Below are 12,160 nucleotides of genomic sequence, written 5' to 3' on the forward strand. Positions count from 1 at the left end.
CGAGGTGTGAAAGAAGCAACAGGGCTTTTTGATTCTGTCTGTCATCCAGTATAGTCGTGCTCTGCTTTGGTTCTACCCAACATTTATAATGGACGTCGCTTAAAGCAGCACGATTGCAGCCGCAGTGCTTGAGGCCTCTGTGTCGTTCGAGTTTGGTATTTTAAAACTATTATTATTTGATTCACTTATCTTCCAATGTTTCTTTTAAAACTTAGCTGCTTGCCTTTATTATAGTATTTCCTTAAGGGGGAAGGTGTTCCATGTCAGCTATTTTCTGGTATTTTCGGAGGTTAAGCCTGAATCTTACGTAAGATTTATAGAAAAACTATTTATATAATTATGAAGCTTATTCATCGGCAAATATTTATGTCAAACATTTGATAACTGCATAAAGTATTTTTATGACGTAAAATAATATTCTTTGGAACCTTGAAATGTAATAATTGATAACGAAGCCATATTTTTGTGACATTAATAGACTGTGTTGATAACCGTTTTTTCCACTAAATATTATGTCAAAACGTTTATTATAGATAGCTTTAATGTTATCAAACATAATGTAGTAAAATATATTCAGTATAATTATAATATTTGCAGTTTCTGTTGGCTCTAAATCTAACGGAATCGACTGGATATTTTGTTATTAAAATATGCGATAATTATAGACATTCCAAATAATCTAAAGCTACGTATCAGAAGGGTTATCATTAATCATTGAATAAATGATGAAATATCTTGTTAAATATAAATTTATAATACTAAATAGATACATTTTAAAAACAACCATTTCACGAAATATTTGACCAACTCGATGGGACGTCAGACCGCCTGCAAATTTGGCGTTAGATGTATGGAATCTTTAGCTGGTGCTATTTTCACTTCATATGACCAAAAAAATACGCCAATCCACGAATATTGTATAAAAATATGTTTATAAAAGTGAATGCTACAAATTGAGCACAAAAATATGTGATACAAACATAAATTCGGACAAATTATTCAAAAGGAAAACATATTTTGACATTTGAGGACAAAACAAAAAAAAATCTGAAGAAATTTGTATTTGCGTCAATTCTACGTTATGTCATACTAAATCATACATTACAATTTTTAACACTGTTGCAATCTATTTTGCCTAATATTGCAACATAGCAATCAGTTTTCTGTCCCTTTCTATAACTATCTCCCTCTACATTCAAAATAATTATGATTGTAGTAGGTATGTATTTTATAAATTGTGATAGATTTTATTTTATTTCAGTGAAATATATCAGGTCGTCCAGTATTGCCATATCTACTAAAATATTATTGGATTGATATTTTAGTAAATAATTGAAAGAAGTTTTTCACCATTTGTATCTACTATTAGTTTTACTATTTTTATTTAATAAATAATACACATGAGGTTTTACGAATTTCACATTTGTTATTAAACATACTTACATAATTTAGAACACCTCAAACACATCGCGAAGTAAAAATATCTATATTTTTTACTTAGCCAAATTATGAATCTACCTAGGTTAGGTACCTACTGATATTTATATTACAGAAAATTTAACTTTTACTAAATTATGAATTTGCGAGATTATAATAATACAGATGATTTTAAAGAATACTTTCATCAAATAATAACATAATAATGGATGCCTGTACTTACATAATATTTTCCAATGAAATATTTTTTTCTTTTAAATTAACTTTAATTTCGAAAGTTTAGCCTGGCAATACTATGAACGTCATTTATTTCAGCGGGAATGCGAAATTTTCATCCTCGGTTTTTGACATAGGTACCTAACAATATTATCACAATTATTTATATCGATTGTACTTACAAAAAATGCCACGAACTCACTATCCGATGGCTGGAAGTTCCAAAAAAAGACGTAGGAGAAAAGATGGAAATATTAATACATTAAAAACACAAAGGTTTGAATTTATTATTTTATAATTTGACATAATTATACATAGTTGAAAAAACCACATTTCACAGAAAATTTTGGTTCACAATATTTATTTATCTTGCAAAAGGAAGTTTTGCGTATTACTTATTAATACACACAATTAAGTATAATGATCATTTGTACTTATATTATGTTTGTGCCATGTCTTATTCGAAATTAGTGTGTCTGTGACAAAAATTATAATCTGGTACAATAATTAATAGCAGCTATACATTTTGTTTTCTGTTAACTATCTACTAAACTAATATTTTTGAATGTATTATAGTATTGATATATTGCCGAAGACTATGCCTGAGCATGGAAATCCTCAAAGCATACTACCTGAACCAGAATTTCATCCCACATTTGAACACGAACACGAAGAATTTATTATAGAAAATGAAATTGAAGATTCAAGCCCTAAATTCCGTGTAGAAGGCCGTAGAATTATAGACTTTTCATATTTTTTCCAACAACTTCAATTAATTAGCCACCATGATTCTCCATTTAATTGTAATTTATCACATTTAGAAATTTTTGGGGAAAATCGGGATAACTTTAGTAGTACATTTTTTATCCAATGTAAACTTTGTGGTAAAAAATTAAAATTATATACCACTGAAATGAACAAAAACAAAATGAATCTGTGTGACGCATTTGTATCCAGTATAATCAGTATCGGCAGTGGATTTTCAAATCTGGAAGAAATGTGTTCAGCAATTGACGTACCATCGATTACAGCAAGAACATACAGAAAGAGTCAACAGAAGGTGTACGAGTGGTTTGAAGAAACCAAAAATAAGAGTATGGAAAACGCTGCGAAAGAAGAGCGACAACTTGCAATCGAAAATGGTGACGTCGATTCTTCTGGTATTCCCATGATATCAGTTGTTGCAGACGGCTGTTGGTCGAAACGTTCATACAGATGCAATTATTCCGCAGCATCTGGCGCTGCCACGATCATTGGTCAAAGAACCGGAAAGATTTTGTACATGTCAGTGAAAAATAAATATTGCGATTTGTGCGCCAAAGCTAAAAATAAAAATATCCCTGCTCAACAACATAAATGCTTTTTAAATTACACCGGTCCGTCAGCTGGAATGGAATCTACAGCAATATTAGAAGGCTTTAAAGAATCTATTAATACACATGGATTGATTTATTCAAAATTGATTGCTGATGGAGATTCCAGCACATACAAAAAAATTCTTGATTGTCACCCATATCCGAATGTAACTGTCGAGAAAGTTGAATGTAAAAACCATTTAATTAGAAATTATTGTGGCAAAATAGAGGCATTAACCAAAGACACAAGATATCCCTTGAATGTAAGAAAAATCATTGCGTCAAGAAAAAGACGTCTGCGGAAAGCCGTCATAGGTGCAATCAAGTATAGAAAACTACAAGATAGTACTTTCGAAGAAAAGGTTATCGCTTTGAAAAAAGATTTAATTAATGGACCGCACCATGTTTTTGGAGACCATACTTCTTGTCTACCATATTTTTGTACAAATGAACCAAATACAGAGGACATGCTTGATGTAAATTATGTACCAGCATTAAAAGAATGCAGTCTATTTTCTCAATTAATGATATATAATTCTCGTTTGGTGCTAAATTCAAAAAGTTTAATTTATAATTTTTCTACTAATATTTCAGAATCTTTTAATAACATGATTGCAAAATTTGTAGGCGGCAAGAGAATTAACTACTCTCAAAGACAATCGTACATGGGACGATGTGCAGCGGCGGTAATCGCATTTAATACAAATAAGTTACATTGCACAATTCAAAAACAAGTTTATAAAAATAGCCCAAAAGCCTTCATAAATCGCTTAGAATCAAGAAGGTTGAAAAAAAATAAAAAAAAAATAGGAAAACCTTGGCGAAAACCAATACATTCTGTTCCTTTATCTAATCCAGATTATGGAGAGAGTTGCCAAAAACCTGATATGGACAAAAATCAATATCAATTGAAAAGAAACTTTTTTGAAAAAACTCAAACTGACAAACTATGAGAGGAGGGATATAGAAAGACGCACTTTATTACAATCTGAATGTGCAGAATGGCTAGAAAGGCGACGAAACCTTCTTACTGCCTCTGTTTTTGGAAAGGTGTGTAAGCGGCGAGAAAATACAAAATTTGGGCCTTTGGTAAAACGTTTATTATATAGCCAATCATTAGCCAACGTGAAAGCGGTAAAATATGGTAAAGAAAATGAATCAATAGCTTTACAACAGCTTAGTGTACAAGAACGAATTAAGATTGAGAGATGTGGATTGTTTATCGATGATGTGTATGATTTTATCGGTGCAACGCCAGATGGCATCAGCGATGATGATACAATTATTGAAATAAAATGTCCTTTCTCAGCTGCTGGAATAAGTGCAGATGAAGCTATTGTACAGAAAAAAATTAAATTTTGGAAAGTAGATAAAGACAGGAATATGGTAATAGATAAAAATCACGATTGGTACTTCCAGATTCAGGGGCAGCTTCATATTACTAAGAAAGATGTCTGTTTATTTGGAGTTTGGACGGGACATAATTTTCCTGTTAAAATAGAATTAATCAAAAAAGACGAGACATTTTGGATTGAAAAAAAGATATATCACTTTTATATGAATTGTCTACTGCCAGAAATAGTAGATCCCAGAACCAGTAGATCTATGAATATTAGAGAACCAGAAAGGCTGACTTTCTAAATTTTTATTTTAAATTTTATTATGCTTAATATATTTTCAACAAGTCTATATTACATCACTATTTTATAGTTCATCAAGATATATCTAATTTACTAATATAGTTTACTGTTACTAGACACCCACAACGAGTGTAATTTTATGAAATTCAAAATAATATGTATACTTACATCTAAATAATGATACCTAAAGATCTTGCTGGCGATTCCACTGTGCCATATTTTGTATAAGCATTCGTCTCTGCAGCCGTGGAGTTTGGTCCCGTGTAAAAATTACATTTTGTTCTTAAGGTCAAAAACCAAATTGGTTGTGCCAATGGCTTATAACCATTCCTCATAAATGATTATAACTGATATCACCTCATAACTGATCAGTGCCATGCACGAGTTAACTCGCGGGATCTTTTAAACGTCATAACTTCTGAATGAACTGTTTGTGTATATTTTCTTAACAATATTTATCATTTTAGTGTGAAAAAATTCACGTTAAACATGTTGATTTGGTAAATTTTCACAAATATTTATCATTCTATTCTTATTTCATATTTTTTAAGGGATTCATTTTATTCCAAAAATAACTGACCTACAAGTACCCACCTGGTAAAAATTGGATTTGGATTGGATGGAATTTCCTAGTAGATTTTCCAACTAAACAACATGACGCTTTCTATATATTATTTACTGTTAGTTTTGAAATTATTGTATTTGAAATAAATAATGTATCAATAATACACATAGAAATCAATAGATATATAAAATAGATATCACAGTTTAAAAATCAGAAAGATCAATGCATATTACCATTGTTTATGTTACAATATAAAACAACATTTATCATTGAACGTAGGTACCAAGAAAAATAGACTTCATTAAAATGTGTCAATATAGTATATACCCGATATAATTATATAAATTATTATATTGTTAATTACTCTGTGGGGTCCATATATACTGCTTCAATAGTAATTTAATTTTGTACTTGATTTACTTATTATATGTACAAATGTAATATACTTACCTACTTATTAGGATATATCTTGGTGAATTTTAAAATAAGAGGAAATTAAATGGAGGTCATCGTGTCTAACTATATGTCAGCCGTTGTTAAGTCTTATATAAATATTTATACATTATTAAATTGTTTTTCTGTTTTTTATTGATGTAAAGACATGGCATGTATTCAAAGTAATAACAAATTAGCTGTGTACTATTTATTTAACTTATATTAAAACCCCAAGATTGATTTCGTCTTACGACATATTTTATTCTTCTAAGTTTTACTATGACATTGTAATATGAACCATGGATATAGTATAGTACTTAAAAAAATCAAAACTGGTAATATATTATTTCAATATTTAATTGTCAATTTTCATTTGAAGTCAGCATTTAATTACTGGTATAACACATAATTATTAACTGATATCTACAACTTCAGATGGACAAATTAATTGATATATCATATTATCAGTTTTCATTTCCTTTCAACAATGTATTCATTCTAGCAGCTATTTTAAATATCTTACTAGTTTTTATGTCATGGCACCTTACAAAGGCTCCGAGCAACCATATACTGAGCTTCGAGAACAGATGTTTACGACGGATACTGGGTGTGCGGTAATTTTAGAAGTAACGGGAGATAAAAGAACGCACCAAATAGCCTCCCATCACGCTGAGAGTGAATACGCAACTTTGTACCTGGCCCGGCCACGTGCTGCGAGTGCCTGAAGAGAATCCCAATCTGGTTTGCCTGTTCTTCAAGCCAACCGGATTCCGGCGTCCTGGATGGCCGCTAAATACTATCTATATAGCATATCTGGCGGAGTTACGGACTGCTAGTATGACCTGGAACGATGCAAAAAAACTAGAGTGACAGAGATTCTTGGAGGCGCCGCATTGTATCCATATGCTGCAACTAAGATGCGGATATAGCCGAAGAGAAGAAGTAATATACAGTATCTAGAAAACTTAAAGCCTTTGAAATGTGTGTGTATAGATACATGCACCTTTCATTGGTGTTGGAAAGACAATTTTTCTAATATCAAAGTGATATTGAGACTGAAAAAGACAAGACTTGGAGAGTAAGCTCTACCAAATGACATACCTAATATGATACAAGTAACTGATATGCACAATTATATTATATTTTATATTACGAATCAAAATAGCAACTTTTATATCATTATCGATAATAAATTTAGTGCAAAAATGTTTTTATAAAATTGTTTTATTTTTTAAACATTAGTCACTTTATATTTACCTTGTGTAATTGTACTATTAAATCTATAAAATGGGTGTATATGCTTGATGGTCGACGTCATAAATCACGCCATGTTCGAATCGTACGCCGAAAGTTGGATTTATTTCATTATTAATTAAAAGATTTATTTCATTCCATCTTATTCATATGAAACCGTCGACAAGCAAAGATCTCGGTAAACATTTTCTCCATCTGCAAAAAACATAACATAGGAACTGTTAATAGTGTGATTTTTAATCTTTTATAGTTGGCGACTGTTTGAAGAGTGGTAATTAAAACGGATTAGTGATAATACAAAGCATCAAAAAAGATTGATTAACTAAAATAAAGTAATCAGGTAACATCAGGTAACATGTTTAATAACAACTAGAACGCCTTAGATTATATCAAACAAATATATATGAAATCACAGGTTTTATATAATTCTGGAATGAATGTAACTAACCTCAAAAAAAGGATTGTATTACGTCGGAATTATGAAACATTGAAAGCATGTATAGACTAAGAAAACAATAAATAAACACTTGAATAATATATGCAAAACACACAGAATACTACGATAGTAATAAATAACATAATATTGTACTTACAGATAGTGTTTCTTATTCCTGATATAAAACACAATTGTTTTAGGTACCTTGCAATTTGTAAACATAATATTTGACACTTTTGACAGCAGAGAGATTTTTATATTAGTCTATGGCCAAAAATACGGATTTATTTGGCCGGCTAATAAAAAGATTTTAATAAAGCAAGAACATTTTAAATATGCGACAAATAAATAAAAGTATATATAATATAGTTGTTAAAAAAATCTGTGTACATTATAAAATATATTTAATATTATAAATACATATATTTTTTAAATTTATGTTATAATTTGTAAACGACGAAGCACGTCAGCTAATACGCATAGTAAATGTTTAAACTTCGGTAATCAAATTCGAATGTGACAGAAAGAGAAAGAATAACTTTTTAATCATATTAGCATGCGTAAAAGAGATGTAACATAATATCACTTTCACTTTAAAAATCATACCTAGTATTCAATGTCATAGTTCAACTTTAAATGAAAAAACAGAAACTCTAGGTAAGCATGTGTGCCCTTAATAACCTTTTAATGTAATATTCTTGTCTTTGCTATAATATAGTTTCGGTCAAGTACATAAATTGCTCTTTCATTTATTATTCCCCCTTTCTTCCACACTGCTATATAATTATTATCTTCCACGGTTTCAATATCGTGTGGCGCCCAGGTACATCTTTTAACCATAGATTGCACGTGCCTTCAGCCGTGCAATTCCTTTTTGTATTCTAATTTAATTTTTACAGTTGTCAGTTGCGAGGTTACGGAAGTAATTATTGTTCAGCTTGAAAAGGATGCATGTAACCCATGGCCCTTGCGTATGTCTCATGCTTCTCTTTAACTTTATACTCTACTCTATATTCCATCCAATCTAGAGACGATTTTCTCTTTTATTTTGTAGTTGTGACGATAAGGATCATAACTACAAAATATTAATATATCATGGATTTGTTGATATCACATCTGCAGATCAATTCTCTCTTGCATTTCCCACATATGAATAAAATGCTAGGTAACAATGAATTAAACGGGTGATTATTTATTAAGCATCTTCAAGTGTTAAAAAAAAATTTGAAGAGAGATTTTTGCAGTTTACAGATATCGAGCCAATTGTTTCCTTCTGTATCAATCCTTTTACTTGCCAAATAAATGTAATGGAAATGGCCGCATGTATTGCAGATTTTGTTCAAGGTAAGACAGAAGAACTAGAGTTAGAAATTTTGGAGCTTAAGAATGATATTTTCCTTCTTTGGAATACAGTGGACAGAAAAAAGTTCCCATTTTTTAAAAAAAGCGGCATATAAAATTGGATCATTTTTCGGTTCGACATATTTATGCAAATCATTGTTTTCACACATGAACTTAATAAAATCAAGATATAGATCTCGACTCACCGATGAGCATCTTTATGATTGTTTGCTAACAGGATTATCGTCATACTCTCCTAATTATGAGGCACTGGCCAATGATATGCAATGCCAAAGATCACATTGACATATTGATATTCTATTTTTTTATAAAATGTTTTCTTTGTAATTGTGTTTTTTGTTTACTTTGTTTACGTTTTGTAAATACATTTCTCTGTGTGTATGCAATTTGAATAATAGTTTTATTATTTTGAAACATTTTTGTTTATTATTTATTAATAAATTATGAATATAAGAAAATAAATTATGGGAAAATGAGAAGTTATGGAAGGAGTTTGTCGATTAAAAATAGGTGGTGCCCGCCACCTTGCCGATATTTTAGAATGTTCTCTAGAGTACAAAAAGGTTGGGAACCCCTGCTCTATATTATAGTAACATAAAAAGCGAATAAATATTATGTATTCGTTTTTTTTTTAAATTAATTTCATATACCTATTATCGCAAAGGTCTTTTTTGTTATATATTCATAGAACAGATTCCTTATTACAGAGGTATTTAAGTCGTTATAGGGAGTTTTAAAATACAGTAGAAAAATTGGGGCGGCATTTTATTTAGGAACATCACTGGGTGTTTTTCTACCATCTTCTCGTGTTCCATGACTGAGAGTATTGCAGGTATATTTTTCTAATTTCAATTCATATAATCTCAGAAAATATGTACCCATATATAATGTAATATAACATATAAATTGCATTGAGCAAATAATAGGTACATTGCGAAAACTCACGAAATAAAATAGATAAAATACATTTAAACAAAATCATCACAATCCAATTGGAAAAATATTTGAAAATATTTACTTACATAATACTTAGGGTCCATGTTTCACACGCATATGTGATCACGGGAAGCACACACTGGTTGAACACTTTGCTCTTTAGGCACGATATAAGGTCACTTTTGAAGATACTATTCAGGCGGCCAAAAGCACTCCAGCCTAGGTTTACTCTGCGAACAATTTCATCAAATATACATCCATCTATAGACACTTGTTGTCCCAGATAGATGTAGCTTTTCACCTGTTCGAGCTGAGTACCATTGATGAGGATCTCTTTTTGGCCTGCAAAGCAGTTGAACATGACTTTTGTCTTTGTTACATTTATTTATTTACTTTGTTAGAAACTCAGAGTAGCACAATGTGGTATGGAGAGGTGCATGCTGGGCATAACGCGAAAGGACAAAAAGAGGAATGAGTGGATAAGGAAGCAGACAAGGGTTTGCGATGTAATAGAGTTTATTAAAAGCCTTAAATGGAGATGGGCTGGGCACATAGCTCGAAGAAGAGACAATCGTTGGACAAATCTAGTCATCCAGTGGTATCCAAGAAGTACAAAACGTCCACAAGGTAGACCTAGAGGCCGCTGGATCGATGAAATGATAAAGTTCTGCGGAAGTACGTGGCAACGCAATGCACAGGACCGAGAGAAGTGGAAGCAACTTAAAGAGGCCTTCATCCAGCAGTGGATAGATTCAGGCTGATGATGATGATGATGACTTACATAATAATTAATAATTTCAACAACATCAGAAATCTATTAGAATAAATTATCCCACATGCCCACATGGTGTGAATATTTAAATATTTTTTCTAATATCTACAAGTCTGAGGTTGTTTAAAATTATGCACATTTACAGATACTCTAGCATAGTAAAGAACAAAATCACCAGCTGTCAACGCGGTATGGAACGTAGTATGCTAAATATCAACAAAAGACAAAAAATAAGAAATATTTCAAAAGCCACAGACGCTCTAATCCATGCTCAAAAACTTAAATGGAAATGGGCGGGTCATGTAGCGCGACTACAAGATGAGAGATGGACAAAAATAAACAAAAGGGAAACGCTATAGAGGAAGACCCCATGCGAGTTGGCAAGACGAAATCATAAAAACAGCGGGCCCAAATTGGCTACAAATAGCCAAAAACAGTCGTCAGAGAGTCAAACAGAGTCCAGTGGGACTCTTTGGAGGAGGCCTTCACCAGAAGAGGGGTTCTTACAAACTAATTACATATCACTGTCTGATTTATAAACATTATCTAATAGTATTATATACAAAATAAAAAATCTTAAAATAGGTATATTTATGTATTATACAAAAATAATAATAATTAATTTTATATAAACTAGAAAATAAGTAGATAATACAATCATAGATAGATATATATATATTTATAGGTTAGATATTGTGGGTATTCTTCGAAAAAGCACTAAGTCAAAATTTTGCTGTGCTAATGATGAGGTAATCTTATTAAGAGTACGCTCTATAGTCTTCAAAAACACACACAGTCATATCTATAAAACTGGCGAAGATAATTTATGTTATATTCAAAAAGACATACATCTATTCAGAGAAAAGGCACTAAAGGGACTAAGTGCATTTGTTTCTCTCATTCTCAGGCTATATTCACAAAATTCTGCGTGCGAAACTGCACTAAGTCATACTCAAAGCAATATCGCAGTAAGGAATTTGCCTTTTATATATATAAAAAAAGTTAAGACCGTCCAAACTTTCAAACTCGATTATCTCAAAACTAGTATTTTTGACTTATTGCTTATTCGCAGTATACCCACGATATTATATATTCATTAGATATAGTCAATTAACTGTCATTTACTTTTGTTTGTAAGAAATAAAAAGGCTTTTTTTTGTAATAATTATTATAAATGATTTTTTTTTTAAATTTTTTAGTAAACGTTTTCGTTAACTTATATTACTATGTATTTTTTATGTTACCAACAACTGATTCGGATGAAGGTGATGATGAAAATGTTTTATAAAGTACATTATGTAAAACTAAGATTTTTTTATATTATATCTAATATTGCACATTTTTGAAAAATTAATAGCTTCCTGTTCCCTAAATTTTCCATTTCGAGCACTGTTAATGTACTAGTAAATCTGCTCTTAACAACTGATATTCAGAAAGCCAGAAAGAAAATGAAGAGTTGGTCGACCTTGTGCACAATGTCGAGTCGAATTTATAAAACATGGGATTGTTGGTAAAGTTGGTACCCTGGATGGAAGCAGTTGCTGAAGAAGGCGAAAACCCACATAGGTCTGTACCGCCAGAAAGAAATAGGTAGTATGATAGGTAATGGGTGAGTAATAAAACACAACTGAGAGATAGGTATCAAAGCTTTTAATTAATGGAATGAAACTGAATGTTTTAAACAAAACTTATACAATATTATTTAACAAAGGTAAACTATTTTTGGTACACTTTACTAATATACACAATCAT

General features: G+C 31.0%; 1 long non-coding RNA gene across 1 annotated transcript; it reads right to left on the bottom strand.

Annotated features, from left to right (window-relative positions):
- Positions 1–5,884: 5,884 nt before the first annotated feature.
- LOC147079778 (uncharacterized) lies at positions 5,885–7,588 on the bottom strand. Its single transcript, XR_015070325.1, has 3 exons — positions 7,496–7,588; positions 6,906–7,097; positions 5,885–6,490 (listed from the first exon to the last, which is right to left on the bottom strand). It is a non-coding gene; the product is annotated as an uncharacterized LOC147079778 (long non-coding RNA).
- Between the last annotated feature and the right edge of the window lie 4,572 nt (positions 7,589–12,160).

This window comes from Rhyacophila brunnea, unplaced genomic scaffold, assembly GCF_057557595.1.
Source record: "Rhyacophila brunnea isolate RB1 unplaced genomic scaffold, BYU_Rbru_1.0 scaffold_1, whole genome shotgun sequence".
Lineage (NCBI taxonomy): Eukaryota > Metazoa > Arthropoda > Insecta > Trichoptera > Rhyacophilidae > Rhyacophila > Rhyacophila brunnea.